Genomic DNA, 17,630 nt, shown 5'->3' on the forward strand with positions numbered 1-17,630 from the left:
CATTTGAATTTTTATATTGGAAGGCCCTCATTAAGAAAGGGTTAAAGCATGTGAGGTCATTGACCTTTGTACCCTTCCAGAAAAGACAGGTCCCAGAATTCAGACGCACTAATTTGATCCCCTGTAAATGTTGTTGGGCAGCTTTTATATTAGTAAAGGTTATATGGGTGTACATCAATGAGACAGCTACCCAACAACAAAAATAATTTAAAGACGATAAGAGAGCAAAGTGCAGTCTTCAAACAATAACAGGTGTCTACATGATACCTCAAGCTCTTAATTTTCTAAAAGTGGTGAATCGATTGAACAGAAACTATTTTAATATCTCCAATAAACACAAAATTTGTCCAATGACAAAAACACATTAAAACATGACATAGGCAACTACTGACAAGGTTTTTTTTTATTATACTTTAATCCAACTAAGCCATGTATCTTATAGTGAAGCATTGAAAGTCAGAAAAGCTGTGGGCTTTGAAGCTCAATTTTTAAATGCTGATATAGTCATGGTTTTTTTTCACTCTAAAGGACCTTAGTATTTTTTAATTCTGAATAATCATAAAAGCTTTAAAGTCATTTGTCCAATTCAGTGGCGAACCCAGGGGGAGGGGGAGTAGAGGATGTATGCCCTTCTTTTTTATCGGCCAAAAATGTTCGTCAAGATTTATATGATTTTTTTGGGGAATAAAATCGTTCAAAAATGTAAATGGGTTATTTTCAACAATATGCAGTTATATAAATAATATAGCTTGTCGTGTGCAAATACGCCTTAAATAGAAAAAGTATCCATCAATTTAGGCTATTTTACTGAAACCCAATTCATTAGCCTTGGGTATAATTACATAGTAGGTCTGATATTATACAGCAATCAACTGGCCATTACTGTTTTTGACATCCGATATTTTCAGAGTTATTAATTACTAATTTCATATAGGAATTAATAGAACATTGGTATAAATAAATCAATATCATATTGTATTTCATTTGTACTAGGTGAAAAGGGTATGTAAAAGCTTCAGATTTATTAATCATAAAATTGTATTTAAACAATAATAAGAAGCTTTAGGCCATATTCATAAACATATTGTGCATGTTAAATGAGTGAAATTCTTTAAAAGAGAATAATTAACTTGTTCCTTTGAAGGTGGTGCAATTAATATTTAAAAGTTTAATGATTTTGTTTAATGTAAATTAGTGCCATTTTTATGGCAAATTTGATATGACAATTTCCTGGTATATGAAACCATAGGCGTGACAGGTGTATATACTAGGATGAAACCTGCTGGATGGTAAAGGATATCATTGTAACTCATACATAGTTTATTAAACTATAATTATGATATAATCCAGTATAAATGATATTGTTAAAAAATCCTACATTATCTATTCATTTTCAAGTCACGCTTTTTAAAGAAAATGAACATTTAGATGACTGTGAACAATTAGATAGCAATTCAATGGCTTGATTCAGACTTTTCTACTTCCTTTTTTGTAATTTTAATGTTTAGTTCAAAAATTATGTCAGAAACATTACTCATGATTTAGAAACTCACTAGAAACATTCCCTTTTCCCTGTTACATCCGTAAACATGTGTATCAACAGACCAAACTGCCTATTTCCCTGTTACATCCGTATGCATGTGTATCAACAGACCAAACCGCCTATTTCCCTGTTACATCCGTAAACATGTGTATCAACAGACCAAACCGCCTATTTCCCTGTTACATCCCTAAACATGTGTATCAACAGACCAAACCGCCTATTTCCCTGTTACATCCGTATCCATGTCGTATCAACAGACCAAACCACCTATTTCCCTGTTACATCCGTATGCATGTCATATCAACAGACCAAACCGCCCATTTCCCTGTTACATCAGTATGCATGTGTATCAACAGACCAAACCACCTATTTCCCTGTTACATCCGTATGCATGTCGTATCAACAGACCAAACCACCTATTTCCCTGTTACATCCGTAAACATGTGTATCAACAGACCAAACCGCCTATTTCCCTGTTACATCCGTATGCATGTCGTATCAACAGACCAAACCGCCTATTTCCCTGTTACATCCGTAAACATGTGTATCAACAGACCAAACCGCCTATCACTTACTGAATATATCTTGAAATGAAAGTTAAACTGCCACTCATTATATACCCCTTATTTGTTCTTCTGAACGTTGGTGGCCAAGTGGTCTAAGTAGTTCACCTACTGTATCACTAGCCTGTCTTCACTAAGTTTGAGATCACAAACCCTGCATGTGGCAAGTTCATTCGACCCCTGCATGTGACAGGTATGTTCGACTCCAATCTTAATTGACTTGGCATTGTTCCTGCCCAAGGTCAGTGGTTCTCTCCAGGCACTCCAGCTTCCTCCACCAATCAAAAAACTGACTGCCATGATATAGTCAAGAGTGCTGCAAGTGGCGTTAAATACCAACAATCAATCAATCATTATTTGTTCTTCCATTTTTGCCGTGTTCTTCGTTGTTATATTGTAAATAATATTGATGTTAGAATATCAGTGAATATGATGGGGCATTGGATAGGAGGGTGTTGGGTTTGCTGGACACCCCTTTTTGGAAAACTAAGACTTGAACTTGAATCCCTGTTGAACAAAATTTCTGTGGCGTAACTGTAATTGCTTTTATCCACTTCATTTGGTCCCTGGTAGAGAGTTGTCTAATTGGCAAACATACCACATCTTCTTATTTTTATAGAGACATAAAATAGAATATTGTATTTTATGTCCTTGGTATCTTGGATTAAAGTAAAACTGTTCCAAAACAGCTCACTCATTTGTAACATACAAAGATATTCCAATATCAGACACAAATGAGTATAAATTTTCAGGAATGTTGATTAAAAGTAATGGAAATTTTTTTCACAGTCCTATAGATCTAACCAAAAAAGCTACCAAAAAAGCTAAAAAAAAGTTCTCTTTGCTATGAAGTTCATTGAATAACATACCAGTTCAAGTTGCAAATAAGCTCTTTGATTCATTAGTTAAACCTATAGCTTTATATAATTCAGAAGTAACATTTTTGGATTTCTATACAACATATTTTAGCGCCAAAAAGAGAACAAACAATTCAGGAAAATAATTGGACCATTTTTATTTCATTGATAAAACACCTTTAGAAAAGTTACACCAACAGTTTTGTAAATATACACTGGGTATTAGAAAAACTTCAAATTTAGGTGCAAGAGCTGATTTGGGCAGACTTCCTCTGGAACTAAATATTAAATTTCAATCTATATTGTATCTTATTAGAATATATTCTGATGACATTAATCCTCTTGTGAAAGAATCCTTTGTTTTGCCTCAAAACCTGGATTCTTTGGGAATTTATTCTTGGTTTTCAGGCCACACTTAAAAATATTTTGGTTTGCCCAAACCCTACCCAGGAGTAGAGACAGTGGGTAGGTAGGAAGGCATTTTCTTTTTTTTTAAGGCAAAGAGAAATAGAAGTGTCAGATGTTTTTTAGTCTTCATGACTATATGATTAAAAAAAAAACTTTTTCACATCAGGACAATAAAAGATTTTGAGTAGGCAGCTATTTTCTGGGAAGGTAGGGTTATGGCAAACAAACATATTCTTTTTTATGGCCTCATATGTAAAACATGTGTTAGAAGAAACAGGTATGGATTTGGACACATTGAAGTAATATTCCTCACATAAGATAACTAAAACTATAAGAGAACAAATAAATTTAAAATTGAAGCATTTTTATGAAAAGCTAATAATTGATAAAATATCAGATGTAAAGGACAACAGCAAACGGACTATCTATAAACATGTAAAAGTAAATGATACAGAAGAAAAATATTTAACTTGCTAAAAATTTGAATTTAGAAAACTGATAACAAAATTTAGAATAAGTGACCACAATTTATTAATAGAAAAAGGGAAGATATCTTAAAGTGCCAAGAGAAGAAAGATTATGCAAAAACTGCAAAAAAAAAAAATTAAGATTAAATTCATTTCTTTTTATATTGTAATATTAACAGTAATATTAGAAAAGTTTATTTTAATGTTTTGATAAATGAGAATGTGTACTTTACAGATTGAAATGATATAGATGAAATAACATATATACTCAACCGAAGATCACACATTTAGGTAAATAAGCTTGAATCCTTTTTAAAACAGTCTATAGAACTGAGGACAGGGGACTCTTGAAATATTTACTTTCATTATGTATATTATATTGTTTGTTTTTATTTTGTTATGTTGTGTCACATGCTATAAATGTATGGTGTAATGGCAATAAAGATTTGAATTGAATTGAATTGTATTATATGTCTCTGATAGGATGTATTGAAAGAAAAGAAATTTTAGAGACATCAAGATATCATTGGCCCCAGTACATGTATCTTGGATATATCGAGAATAAAGAAATATTATGGACATTAAGGTAATGTCCATTAAATATCTTTGTTCTAGACATATCCAAGATACCTGGACTAATGAAATTATTTTTATTATGATGCTCACTCACATAATTCTCTATTTGTATAAGATATTCACGAACAAGACTTCCACATTTATAGAGAGAAAGTAGTCAATTTTGTCCTCGTTTTCATTTCTATTTTCAATAGACCACATCCTTCAACTAAAACGTAGCCGGTATAAAAAGAGCCATCATCATCCTCTGAAATTGTAAAAAAAATATTTTACCCTTTCAAAATTATGTTAACCTCATTTGTAAATGATTAGAATGATAAATTCTGGTAATTTAGTGCAGTTTTGCAATAAATGCAAGAAGTTTGAGACCCTGTCAGACAGCTTATTTATTAGACAAAATTCATAAATATTAATACTTTTATCTTAAAGGCGAATGTCTTATGTGGTATTTTTGAGGAGCTTATTTATGAACACTTGTAAGATGTTATTTGATAGCTTTATAATACTTTTTTGTTTTTTAATTCAAGTGGCTTCTAAGTGGCTTTGTCTGACCTTTTCTTGTCAGAGTTCAGCGACTGCCTTAAGATCACACCACACACATTTCGTTTACATATGAAAAGGTGCAAAATGTCCTCCGAGCTCTGTTTGGGAAAAAACCTTCCAATCGTAGTAGAGTTCTGTTAAGAGATCTGATTTTAGCTTGAAAGATTACCCGAAGTAATTGTGTTTTTCTTCCAATTCTTTCTGCAATTGATGTCAAAGTCTGGCAGCACCTGCACCTAAGATCGATGTATGCCTCCCTATTGTTATAATTGATTGGTGATTGCTTAAAGTACATCCCCAAATATGACATGAGTTTATATACCTTGATTTGTGAAAGACTAATACAGCGAGTCGGATTTTATTGTGCTATATCATAAGGCTACAGCCCGTAGGAAGACATATTACCCTACTCGGACACAATATTCTGACTCAACACCGACAAATCTTTGCACTTGCACCTCATTTCCATGTAGTTCGGAGATAAGTAGTAAGTGCCAGTTTAATGTCTTTGGTTTGACCCAACTTGGGATAGAACCCACGACCTCCATATTCATATGACACTACTCTGTTAATCAAAATCATATATACAAAGCCTGCTACGTTCGAAGCATTTTTAGTCAATTTTCATGAGCAATTCACTTATAACCAATGTTTCTGTCTAAAGCAATGGACCTGTAATCAAGTTGTTGTCGTTTTTTTTTTTCTCTCTTTGCCATAATTGTTTTTCGTTTATTGTTATTGTATATATTAGGACGCTGGTTTACTCATTTGAATTGTTTCCATGTTTTCCATCCCTTTTAAAGCTTACTGTATTTGCCAACCATCGTTTAAGGCCGTTTACAAACATGTATATCTTTTAACATCCTTGATCTTTGGATGTCTCATTGATAATCAAACCTCAAATCAACTATATACATTTTACATTTTATCCATTTTATCTTACATGTTTAACCTCTCTACATAATATGTGCCTATCCCAAGTCAGGAGCCTGTAATTGTGTGGTTGTTGTTTGTTGCTGTTGATCATATGTGTTCTTTGTTTACTGTTTTGTACAGTTCTTGTGTTGTTCTATTGTACCACTGTCCCAGGATTAGGGGGAGGGTTGGGCGCCCGCTAACATGTTTAACACTGCTATAAATTCTGTATGTGAATGTCCCAAACCAAGAGCCTGTAATTCAGTGGTTGTCGTTTGTTGCTGTATATCATATTTGTATTTCGTTCATTGTTTTTTTACATAAATCAGGCCGTTAGTTTTTTCGTTTGAATTGTTTTACATTTGTCATTTCGGGGCCTTTTATAGCTGACTATGCGGTATGGGTTTTTCTCTTTGTTGAATACCGTATGGTGACCTATAGTTGTTAACTTTTATGTCATTTGGTCTCTGGTGGAAAGTTGTCTCAATGGCAATTATACCACATCTTCTTATATTTATAGTTGTATAAATACTTTAAAGCAGGAATTGTTTTTATTGATTTCCCTATTATCATATTCATACCCGTCCTCCTTTGTTTCTTTTGTCATATTCATACCCGTCCTCCTTTGTTTCTTTTGTCATATTCATACCCGTCCTCCTTTGTTTCTTTTGTCATATTCATACCCGTCCTCCTTTGTTTCTTTTATAGAAGTCTTACATGTACTGAATTGAATGAATGATTGAATGTATATTTATTTGCAAGAGTAAACATGCCTGTCCGATGTCAGGAGACTGTAATTCATCGATTGTTGTTTATTGCTGTATATCATATAAAATAAGAAGATGTGGTATGATTGCCAATATAGGCCACCGTACGTCCTTCAACAATGAGAAAAACCCATACCGTGTAGTCAGCTATAAAAGGCCCCGACATGATAATGTGAAACAATGCATACGAGAAGACTAACGGTATAATTTATAACAAACAAACAAATTACGAAAAACAAATATGACAGACATGAACCAAAGACAATCACTACACTACAGGTTCCGTGGGTTATCTCATTTGAATTGTTTTACATTTTATCATGATTAGGCATTTTATGGCTTGCTGTACGGTAGGTGTTTTGCTCATTGTTGAAGTCATACAGTGACCTATAGTTACTAACATTGACTATTATATTGCATGAGCTTGCCAGCACCCTATATATTTTACGAGGAATAATATTCACCAATATTCCTACAATGATCCTTTATTGTATAGCAAAGCTTCGAAAAAAAAATTAAAGCATATTTTTGTAACTGATGACGTCACTAATTTCAATCTTTATTTGGACTAGTGCAATATGATATAAATGTACTATTGCACGCTAACTTTTGGTTACTTTTTGTAGTAAATATTTGTTTGCTATACAATACAATCACATATGTAAGATTATCTATTATCTAACTAATAATAGTCCCAGCTCATAGCAGTAAACAAAATATTACAACACCTGATACTTATTATGCGACATTCACATGCAAGATGTAGATGTTTATCCTGTTTATGTTTCCAGGGCGTGGGCAGATCACATAACTTCAGAAAAGAAAGACTGACTGCCCTTTTCTCGGTTTACAACTTTTATGTACAACCATGGAAGTATTATATCAGAGACATATATGTGTATATATGTCTCTGATTATATTGACAGGAACTCAATAAATACTTCCATGGTACAACGTATTAATAGTGCCATATCTTTGAATTCAAACACTACCCCCAAGGTATAGATTGCCTTAGCCTTATTTTGCACAGGTTTTTATAATTTTTGTTTTTTAATTCTTTTCAACTTCGTTTTCGATTTGGTCTTTTTACTTTTGTTATTAGAGCGTCACTGATGAGTCTTGTAGACAAATCGCGCGTCTGGCGTACAAAAGTATAATCCTTGTATCTTTGATGAGCTTTTTATCTTCAACACTTTATCATCTTAAAAAAACAAAGAAACAATTTAATACAAACCAAATCTCCTCAGAACCCACGTATTTATATACATGTCAGACCCCAGTTAATCTTAACCTATTGATATCTGTGTTGTAGAATGTGACCTATTTGTTTAAAGGTTTTTCTCATGCGGAAACTTCTTGAATCAGATCGTAATTAGATCGTATCTAATACATTGATTTTTCTTTTAAACTTTCCCATAAACTATCACTCTCAATTAATTTATGTTTTCCTTTACTGCTTTTTTCAAAGATAAAAGGAGTAATATCGTTCCAACCTAAGGTGTTTTATATATTGTGGTTATTTTCCCGCCTACATCTTTGTCTTTCTATCTTAGATAGTCTTGGCATAATTTCAATTATATTCAGTACATTTGTTTATTGTCATTTTACGTCTTTTTCATAATTGATCACAGATGCATGCTTCAGCCGTTTACCAGTGTTACTGAGGTGAACAATAGTCTGACGTAACATTTTTAATGGAAATGTAAAATTAGTAAAAGCGCAATTAAATTACTTAGACAAAATCATGGAGAGATTTTACCTATTTGTTCTCTATTAAAGCAGTCGTGAGGCCTCTTATAGGGAAAACTGTTAATTGCATAAACAAAGATTTGTTGGCTTATGATAAACATATTAATATGTATATATATAAAAATTAGGAGATGTATGATTGCCAATGTAAGCAGTTATAGACCACCGTACGGCCTTCAGCAATGAGAAAACCCATACCGTATAGTCGGTTATAAAAAAGGCCCCAACATAAAAATGTGAACATTTCAAACGCGAAAATTAACGGCCTAATTTATATAACAAAACAATTTAACGAGAAACAAATATGACAGACATGAACCAACGGCAACCACTGTACTACAGGCTCTTGACTTTGGACTGGAACATAAAGAATGTGGTGGGGTTAAACATGTTTGTGAGCACTCAATCCTTCCCTAACATGGGACAGTGGTGTAACAGCACATCATAAGAACAAATTGTAAAATCAGTTGCAATTGGCTTAAATCAAAAGATCGTGAGTACTTTCTAATACAGTTTTTATGATATCATGTTACAAAGTAAATGAAAATAAAGTTAATTTGCTTTGGTAATCACATATCAATCTGGAGAAACAGTGAGCAAGGCTTTTATAAACACCATGCACCGCATTTGTATAGATGCGATCAGACAATTCAGTGGAAGGCTCAGTGAAACCGAATCAGAAGGTCACGAGTGATTGCGAATAATAATTATTACCGATTTTTGTAGTTCTTCGTATACTGTGACTCTCAGAATCATTGTGTGTGTGTGGGGGGGGGGGGGGGGGGGGGGGGCGGGTAATGAAAGAGTTGCACGAACAATATGTTAAAAATATTTTGTGAACGTTTTATAGAAATACGGTCAATTGGTTTACGAGGACTTTCGGGTAAAGGAAACTTATTCCTTGTTAGATATATGGTAATGTCTATTCTTTGCTATTGGAAACCGCAAGCCATGAAATAGCGTACTATAGCTATAGGTCTATTTTTTAAATAAAAAAAATAAACGATCGGGTATGTATTTTTTAATACTCAAAATATATTTAAAGGGTGGGGTACAGGAAGTATCAGCTGCTCTTAAAAGGATCGAAGTGCCCCGAGCTACAAGTACCATTTGGAGTCAAAAATAAAGTAAGAGTTACTCAATTGTTCATGTAAGAAATTATTGTAATAGTTTCATTGAAAAATAGTCCACTAACTTAGTCTGAGTTGATAACAGGATCAGAAAAAGGGAGGTGTACAGATTCAAAAGAAACTAAATATTCTCTAAAAGTTTCTGTACTTAGTTTAAAAGTAGATGAACAGACGAATGCATGGACACATTAATTACTATATACCGTCGTTTCACTGAAAAGGGGGTATTACAATATACCGTCTTATAATTTATAATTAATCTTGATAATCAAAAAGTGTCAACACTAAAACTTGTTAAAAACAGCCCCTTGAATGTTTTAGATGTAGTTGTATTAAATTACTTTAAAATTCCTGGCAATTACACAATCATATAATCCCACGAGGGACATACATTTGTATAGCATGCATTCAGCTTTTCAGTCAATTATTCCTGCTTTCGCAGCACTGAACTCTACTATTCAGCTAAATACCATTGATAGCAAATTTTATCATTAGCAACATACGAACAAAAATACACTTTAATGACTTCGTTTTTTTTTTAAATGGTTTGTGATGTTGAATATAGATAAACCTATTAAATGGGGATTACTTTGCCTAAATTGGATATATTTTACCGCTATAAGTTTTATTTTAATTTTCTAGATCTAGGTTATATCGCTGCTGGTTGACCGGTAGTTCCCGAGGGTATCATCAGATCAGTACTCAGTACTTCGCCATTGAAATCGTTTATAACATTCGTTTCTAGAAAAAAACCATAAATATTATTTAAAAATATTAAAGAAACAAAGGTTATAACTCCCTCAGGCAAAGTTAAAGTTAAATGGGTTTTGTTATTCTTTTTATTTACTTTTTGGTCATGTAGCTCGTCAAGTATTATGCATCCCTTGCTCTAAAACTTTCTGATTTAAGTGTTCCAAATGGAGGAAATCCAGAAAAAGCGTCTCGGATGCACCAACTTTATAAAGGGTTATTATTTTCAGTTTCTACCACTGTGTCGATACCACAGCTGGATGGACTCTTATTTCCAAAGAGTATTATCAGCACAGTCGTCAGTGTTTCGCCATTGACATTTTAAATTTATGAATTATCAGAAACTAAAGTTCCAACCCCCTCAGACAAAGTTGGTTGACCTTCGATATTTTTTTATGCCCCACCTAGAGGCATTATGTTTTTTCGGATTGTGCGTCCGTTCGTCCGTCCGTCTGTCTGTCCCGCTTCATGCAGGTTAAAGTTTTTGGTCAAGGTAGTTTTTGATGAAGTTGAAGTCCAATCAACTTGAAACTTAGTACACATGTTCCCTATGATATGATCTTTCTAATTTTAATTAGAGTTTTGACCCCAATTTCACGGTCCACTGAACATAGAAAATGATAGTGCGAGTGGGCCATCCGTGTACTATGGACACATTCTTGTTGCTACTCTTTTATGTCCCTTTGGTCATATAACTCGTCAATTATTTATACATCCCACACTCCCAAATTATTTTTTATTTCAGCTTCATCAGAAAAACTCTTCTGACGCACTAAATTTATGAAGTGATATTTTCATCTTTTTTTTTTTTTTTTTTGCCATCGCGACCCATGGACACAATAATCATTTATTTGCTGAAATTTTGTTTGCGGGGTACATGTTTTGTCAGACTAACTTCTCCTTCAGTTTTCAAGCTGGACCTTTTATATTATGCTGGATGTTAGAACATATACTATAGGTGTGTATAGTATCAATATTTTAATTTTCTTTTAATTTTCCACAAATGACTGAATCTTGGTAAAATATGCTTGCAGGGAACATAGATTTTTCGTTTAAATCTTGGTAAAATATGCTTGCAGGGAACATAGATTTTTCGTTTAACTCCTCGTGCAGTTTTCAAGCTAAAACTTTGATATTATGCTGAACGTTAGAACATTTACTAAGGGTGTGCAAATTGTCAAGATTTTTTTTCAAATTACCCACAAATGTCAAGATATGGAACTTTTTTAAGAGTTATGAAGTTTATCGAAAGGTGTTATACATCGTGGTATACATCATAACTATGGCGGAGACATCAAATGTGTCTTATAGACACATTAGTTTCAAGTTGTACTTCACCATCAATGTTATATAAATCAAATGTTTGCTGAACTATTTTCATGCATGCGGCGGGAGTATCATCTTTGTCTACCTTTAGCTTTGTCCCAGTGATTAAGATTATTACTGAAACTAGAAGGTCTGCTTAGTATTATGATCTTATCCTCGGTATTGACATAGATAGACGACTTCAAACTAGAATCTATGACCAACGTGATGATTCAACTTTCCAATTGTCAACTTCCCATTTCTTAGCCTTTACATGCCATTTGCCCAATCATATGGCGTTTACATATCTGAATTGATACGTCATGCTCGTACATGTTCACAGTATACGGACTTCATTTGCTAGGGTGTGCTCCTTACACAAAAGCTGCTACAACAAAATTATGAGATAGAAAGTCTGAAATCGAAACTGCGTTAAGTTTCACGGTCACCATCACGAATGGGTTGACCGATACGATATGTCTGTGTCTCACCTCACTAGTGACATTTTTGTGCAGTCTAAGATCTTGAGATATCAGAATAGTCTTCAAATCTGTATTTTTACCGATTTTGTCCTTTTCCCGATTGTGTTCTTTATACTGAGTGTGTATTCGCTTGACCGGTGATTCGTGTATTGCAGGAGACGGTAACACTGTCGACTCAGCCGACCTCGCTCCTTTTGCGATTCCCTCAGGTTTTATTACTAAGTAATAACATCGGTAAAATACTATTGCCTTAATTTTGTCAGGATTACAATTTAGTTTGAAATAATACTTGATATATGTACTTAAAGGACAAGCAGTCATTGAAAATGCAAAAATCTGTATAACACCAAAACATGAATAAGCAAAAGCTGAAATATGTAGAAGTTACAAGCTCATAAAAATTTTCTTCACTTTGAAATATCCAAATGGGATATTAAATCATTTACGTAACTATTCTCATTTTGGAAACTGTTTTGAGTTGTGTCTAACCCAATAAAATCTAAAGGGACACGGTGGAAACTTTATAAAAACTATGGGGTTTTTAAAGTTTGTAAGATACTTATATTCGGATTAACTGATCTGACTGTTCCTTAATGTTATGTCAATTGAAGATAACTTATGCTTCTTGTAAATCAACATGCTAAATGAAACAAAAACAAGTAGCCGAGGAAATGATTTGACTCTGTATGACTAGGCATGCTGAATGGAGTTTATTGAATTTCTACTAGAAACGGTAGGGAACTTGAATGGTAACTTTTGTAAGATAAGCGGAGAACTAGAAATAATGGAGAACGTCAATAAACAACCATGCGCAGTAACAGAATCATTACAATAGAAGAACTAAAAAAGAATAGAAAACCTGCATGATTAATCTTGATGAGTGGAAGAACGGAAACCTGTGAAGTTTGATAAAAATACACATGTCAGCGAAGAGATAAGAAGTGTGACAAACCTGCATGACTCTTTTGGTCAATTTTAATAGAATGCCTATATCAGAGAATACGAACCATAAGGAAATCTGCGTGTAACATAGCCAGTTTGTTGATGTTTTAAGCGCTTATCTTCAACCATCATCTGGAACGCTTAGAGCAAAAGTTTAGGAAATAAAAAATATATATGAATATCGGTCGAGGGGGGATTATTATGTTTGAAAGGACCTAAATAAAAGCCACAGTAGTATACCGCTGTTCGAAACTCATAAATCGATAGAGATAAAAACAAATCCGGGTTACAAACTAAAACTGAGGGAAACGCATCAAATATAAGAGGAGAACAACGACACAACAAAAACACAATATTAAAATGTAACACACACAGAAACGAACTATAATATAACAATGTCCATTTTCCTGACTTGGTACAGGACATTTTAAGAAAAAAATGGTGGGTTGAACCTTGTTTTGTGGCATGCCAAACCTCCCGCTTTTATGGCAACGTCAAACACAACACCAAAACGACAACATCACATGACAGGACCACAATACAAATAAATGGGAGAACATATAGGACAAATAAACACACGAATAATAGCTAACAAAAGGTACTAGGCTTAAAAATCAATACGCCAGACGTGCGTCTCGTCCACACAAGACCAACACTTTAGCTATCCTGTCTTAAGTCAATTAAGTCGAAATTGGTTTAACGTAGTTTTGTCAATAACAATGAGTTGCATATATTATGGACAGTGCCAAAGCAGTCACTATTGGGCAAATGATACTTTCGGGACTAACAATCCACCAGCAGTGTATTCAACCCAGTGGAAGTAAACAAGTCTTACATACTGATTTTAGAAGTTTTGGTCCTCGGTGCTCTGCAGCTTTGTACTTGTTTTGGCTTTCAAACTTTTTTCATCTGAGCGCCACTGGTTAGTCTTGTGTGGACGAGACGCACGTCTGGCGTATTGGATTTTTAACCTGGTGCCTTTTGTTAGCTATTATTCGTGTGTTTCTTTGTCCTATATGTTCTCCCATTTATTTCTATTGTGGTTCTGTCATGTGATGTTGTCGTTTTGGTGTTGTGTTTAACATTGCCATAAAAGCGGGAAGTTTGGCATGCCACAAAACAAGGTTCAACCCACCATTTTTTTCTTAAAATGTCCTGTACCAAGTCAGGAAAATGGACATTGTTATATTATAGTTCGTTTCTGTGTGTGTTACATTTTATTGTTGTGTTTTTGTTGTGTCGTTGTTCTCCTCTTATATTTGATGCGTTTCCCTCAGTTTTAGTTTGTAACCCGGATTTGTTTTTATCTCTATCGATTTATGAGTTTCGAACAGCGGTATACTACTGTTGCCTTTATTTGATGCTTTCGAAGGTTAATAATCGTTCAGGGGACTACAAGAACATTCGTGATCAAGGATTGTTGGTAATGGAATAACGTGAGAGATTAGGGAAATGTACTCATTTTGAATTTGTTAATTTAGTTGGCCTTCATGAGATAGTCAATATTTTTGTGACGAAATTTGTCCTGATAAAGCTATATCTATAGAGCCTATGTACAGCAAAATGAAAATAACGCAACTACATTGGCTAATTATCCATTGTTTAAACCGGTTTTTAACAATGACTTAAGTGTTGGTGTACGCATTTGTAATTCTTAGAATGCATTTGATTCTGAAATAGATTATTTGTTAGGTGTATTTTTGATTTACTATTACATAAGAACATTATTTGTTTTACCCTACAGCACCGTATAACACTTATGTTAGCAAATGACAGATGGCTGTGTAATGGATGTTTGCACGAGATGAACCGTTATAATCTTAAGGTGTGCATTTCTGATTATTCTGTATTCTTTAGGAGTTACGGAATCCATAAACGCATACAACAATCGACATAATTCTTTTCGGGATATGTACTTAAATGGCGTACAAACGACAATATTGTTTGCAACGGATTCAGGACATCAGAAAAACTTTATAGAGAACAAATCGTTTTACGAGACTTTGAAACAGACATTAGTCATGCCTTTAAATCGTTAACCATTTGGACAGTAAAGTTTATATTAATTATCCTTGAAATAGAAGCTTTAGTAGTTCATTTTGCAGATATAGTAGTCTTTCCTGGCCTAAAAGACAAACACATTATCTTTCGAACATTGTCTTCACTCGATACCTTTTCAGACCTCTAAAACTGCTATTGATGTAATGGACACAATCATCATGCTTCTAGGAGCCAGTTTACTTAAGAGATAATGTATAATTCCTGAAAGATTATTAAGTCGAACCTTCTCCAGACATACACTTCTGAGAGTCATTAGGAGACAGTACCAAAATGACTTTTGTCAATCTTTCGACAACTTAATAGTTGTTTTTGCGATATATATGTTGATGATTGTCGACCTAGTAGACACTGCACATTCCCAAACAAATCGAATAGTCAACCCAAACAAATCGTATAGTCAATCCTTTGTTATTTTATACGGTCTAAAAGGTATTACAACACGTGGATGAGAGAAAAAAAAATAAAACTGATAATGTGCAAAATTCTTTACAAATTCAGATAATTTATCCTATGTAAAAGCTTCTTGAAAGCCAAATGTTGACCATACATTCACATTACTGTCCATCGGTAGACGCCACAGCTGGTTTACTAAAAAATCTGACAAACAAGAAACTTTAAAGTAAGGCGAGCTATCATCATTTTGTAGTATTTTTGCTTTTATCTTGACATCCACGTGTTGTTGCACGACTTTTAAACGTAATGTTATTTCACTGGTCTGAGCAATATTGTTATTGTTAACAATCAAACACCTCAATCCTCTATCAGACATGATTCGTCAACTATCTGTGGTGTCAACTCTTTGAAAGTATGGCAGATACGTTCGACTCCAATCTTAATTGATTAGAATTGCTAGTTTTTCCGCCGAAGGTCGGTGACTCTCTTTGGGCACTCCGACTTTCTCCAAAAAAAAAAAAACATCGGTCACCACAATATAGCCCATAGAGCTGAAAGTGGCGTTAAACACCAACAATCAATCCATCAATCATTGAAAGTAAAATGAATGTATGACACCGATTTGAGAGCTGCAACAGTCATTTTTCGGTATGAATAATGATTATGATTAAAATGATACGTTTTATGTTTATTCTAAGTGTACTATAAAATAAGGACCTCACCAACTAGTTGGTGGTGTCCTGTAGTAGTCACTCAGTCTCGTATGAAAAAAATCACAAATTTGGAGGAAAATTATTTTGTTCTAAGATTTCATCCGACATTTATATGTATATATGATAAAATATGTAAAATCTATACCCAGTGGTATTGTGAACTTTTTTGAGAAAAAAAATATTTCCTCTAAGATTTCAACGAACATTGATATATAGATGTGATAGGGATATATGTTTATTCCAAGATGATTCTTCTTGTCAAATTTGTGGTAAAACTGAGTTTTGGTTAAAAAAATATTCCGAAATGAACACCAAAGATTATAGTGCTTGGATTTAAACGACACTTAAATTCTATTATTGTAAAATACATCCCGATTTATTTCCTGGAAATTAAAATTTTCGAAAATTGATACCCAATAAACATGAATTGCTTTGTTTACATGAGTATTGATCACACAAACATTAACACGCGTGGGTTCCTTGCTGGTTGTCAGTTTTCTTGTTTATTTTCATCTTGAATTAGTTAGGCAAATAATTAGTGTAACTGGAATGGTTTACCCATCCGATCAACTGATTTCACCCTTGATTTTAGGGTAGCATTTGTATTGCCCAATCTTTTGTTTTCTGTGTAGTTTTTTTTTGTGGACTATCGTTCTTCCTTTTCCTTCAATCCCTTTTTTAGCCTCCCTTATGATTGTTTGAACTTTTATATTGGTTTTTTTCTGTGGCAGTTATGATAAATTGATAATTTTGTAAAATCTAAGATAGGTGTTTAAAAATATCATTCCTATTTAAATGCAATACAGATCCTGTGTCCCAGCTATGCTAACCATGATCTGCAAACGCTCCGTTCTACTTTCAGTTTTTTACGACCTTTCGGGGTTTTCTGGTTTTGTTAGATTGATAACCAACTTTAAAAATTTAAAGGCTGAATTTTCTTTGGCTGATGTAATAATTTCTAGAACAAAAAGTAAAACGGCGTGTTGTCAGATCTTTGTAAGCAAAGCTTACACATATGATTTGTGTCTTAATTAGACTGATTTTGATGCAACATATATAATCTGTAAAAGAAAGTTTAACTTTTATAGGCAGTAGTGCATCAAGTAAAATTATGTATATATTAACTTGATCTTTTTATTCAGTCCTCTTATGAACGAGAATAAACTTATTTGTTGACCCATATGCTGATTTCCGTCGATTTACAAATTTAGAAACAGCACGAATTCTTCAAGTGAAAATCGAGAATTCTAATGTGAGCAACAACGATATGGATATAGCTTATATTTTCGATTATGTGCTATCTCCCATAAGACAGTTACTAAACTTATGTTTGCTAACCAAAGTAACCAGTGGTATTTTTAATGTGTGTAGCTATCCGGGACAAGAAATTGTTGAATTGGTATTATGTTGGCCCTTTATAAGAATTATGCTGGGGGAAACCCAATGATGATTTATGTTAATATGTT

General features: G+C 33.6%; 1 protein-coding gene across 2 annotated transcripts in view; it reads left to right on the top strand.

The window, feature by feature from the left end:
- LOC127739222 (uncharacterized) overlaps nt 1–17,630 on the top strand; it is a 72,915-nt gene that overhangs the window by 36,814 nt on the left and 18,471 nt on the right. The window lies entirely within an intron of this gene.

This window comes from Mytilus californianus, unplaced genomic scaffold (assembly GCF_021869535.1).
Source record: "Mytilus californianus isolate M0D057914Y unplaced genomic scaffold, xbMytCali1.0.p SCAF_4, whole genome shotgun sequence".
Taxonomy (NCBI): domain Eukaryota; kingdom Metazoa; phylum Mollusca; class Bivalvia; order Mytilida; family Mytilidae; genus Mytilus; species Mytilus californianus.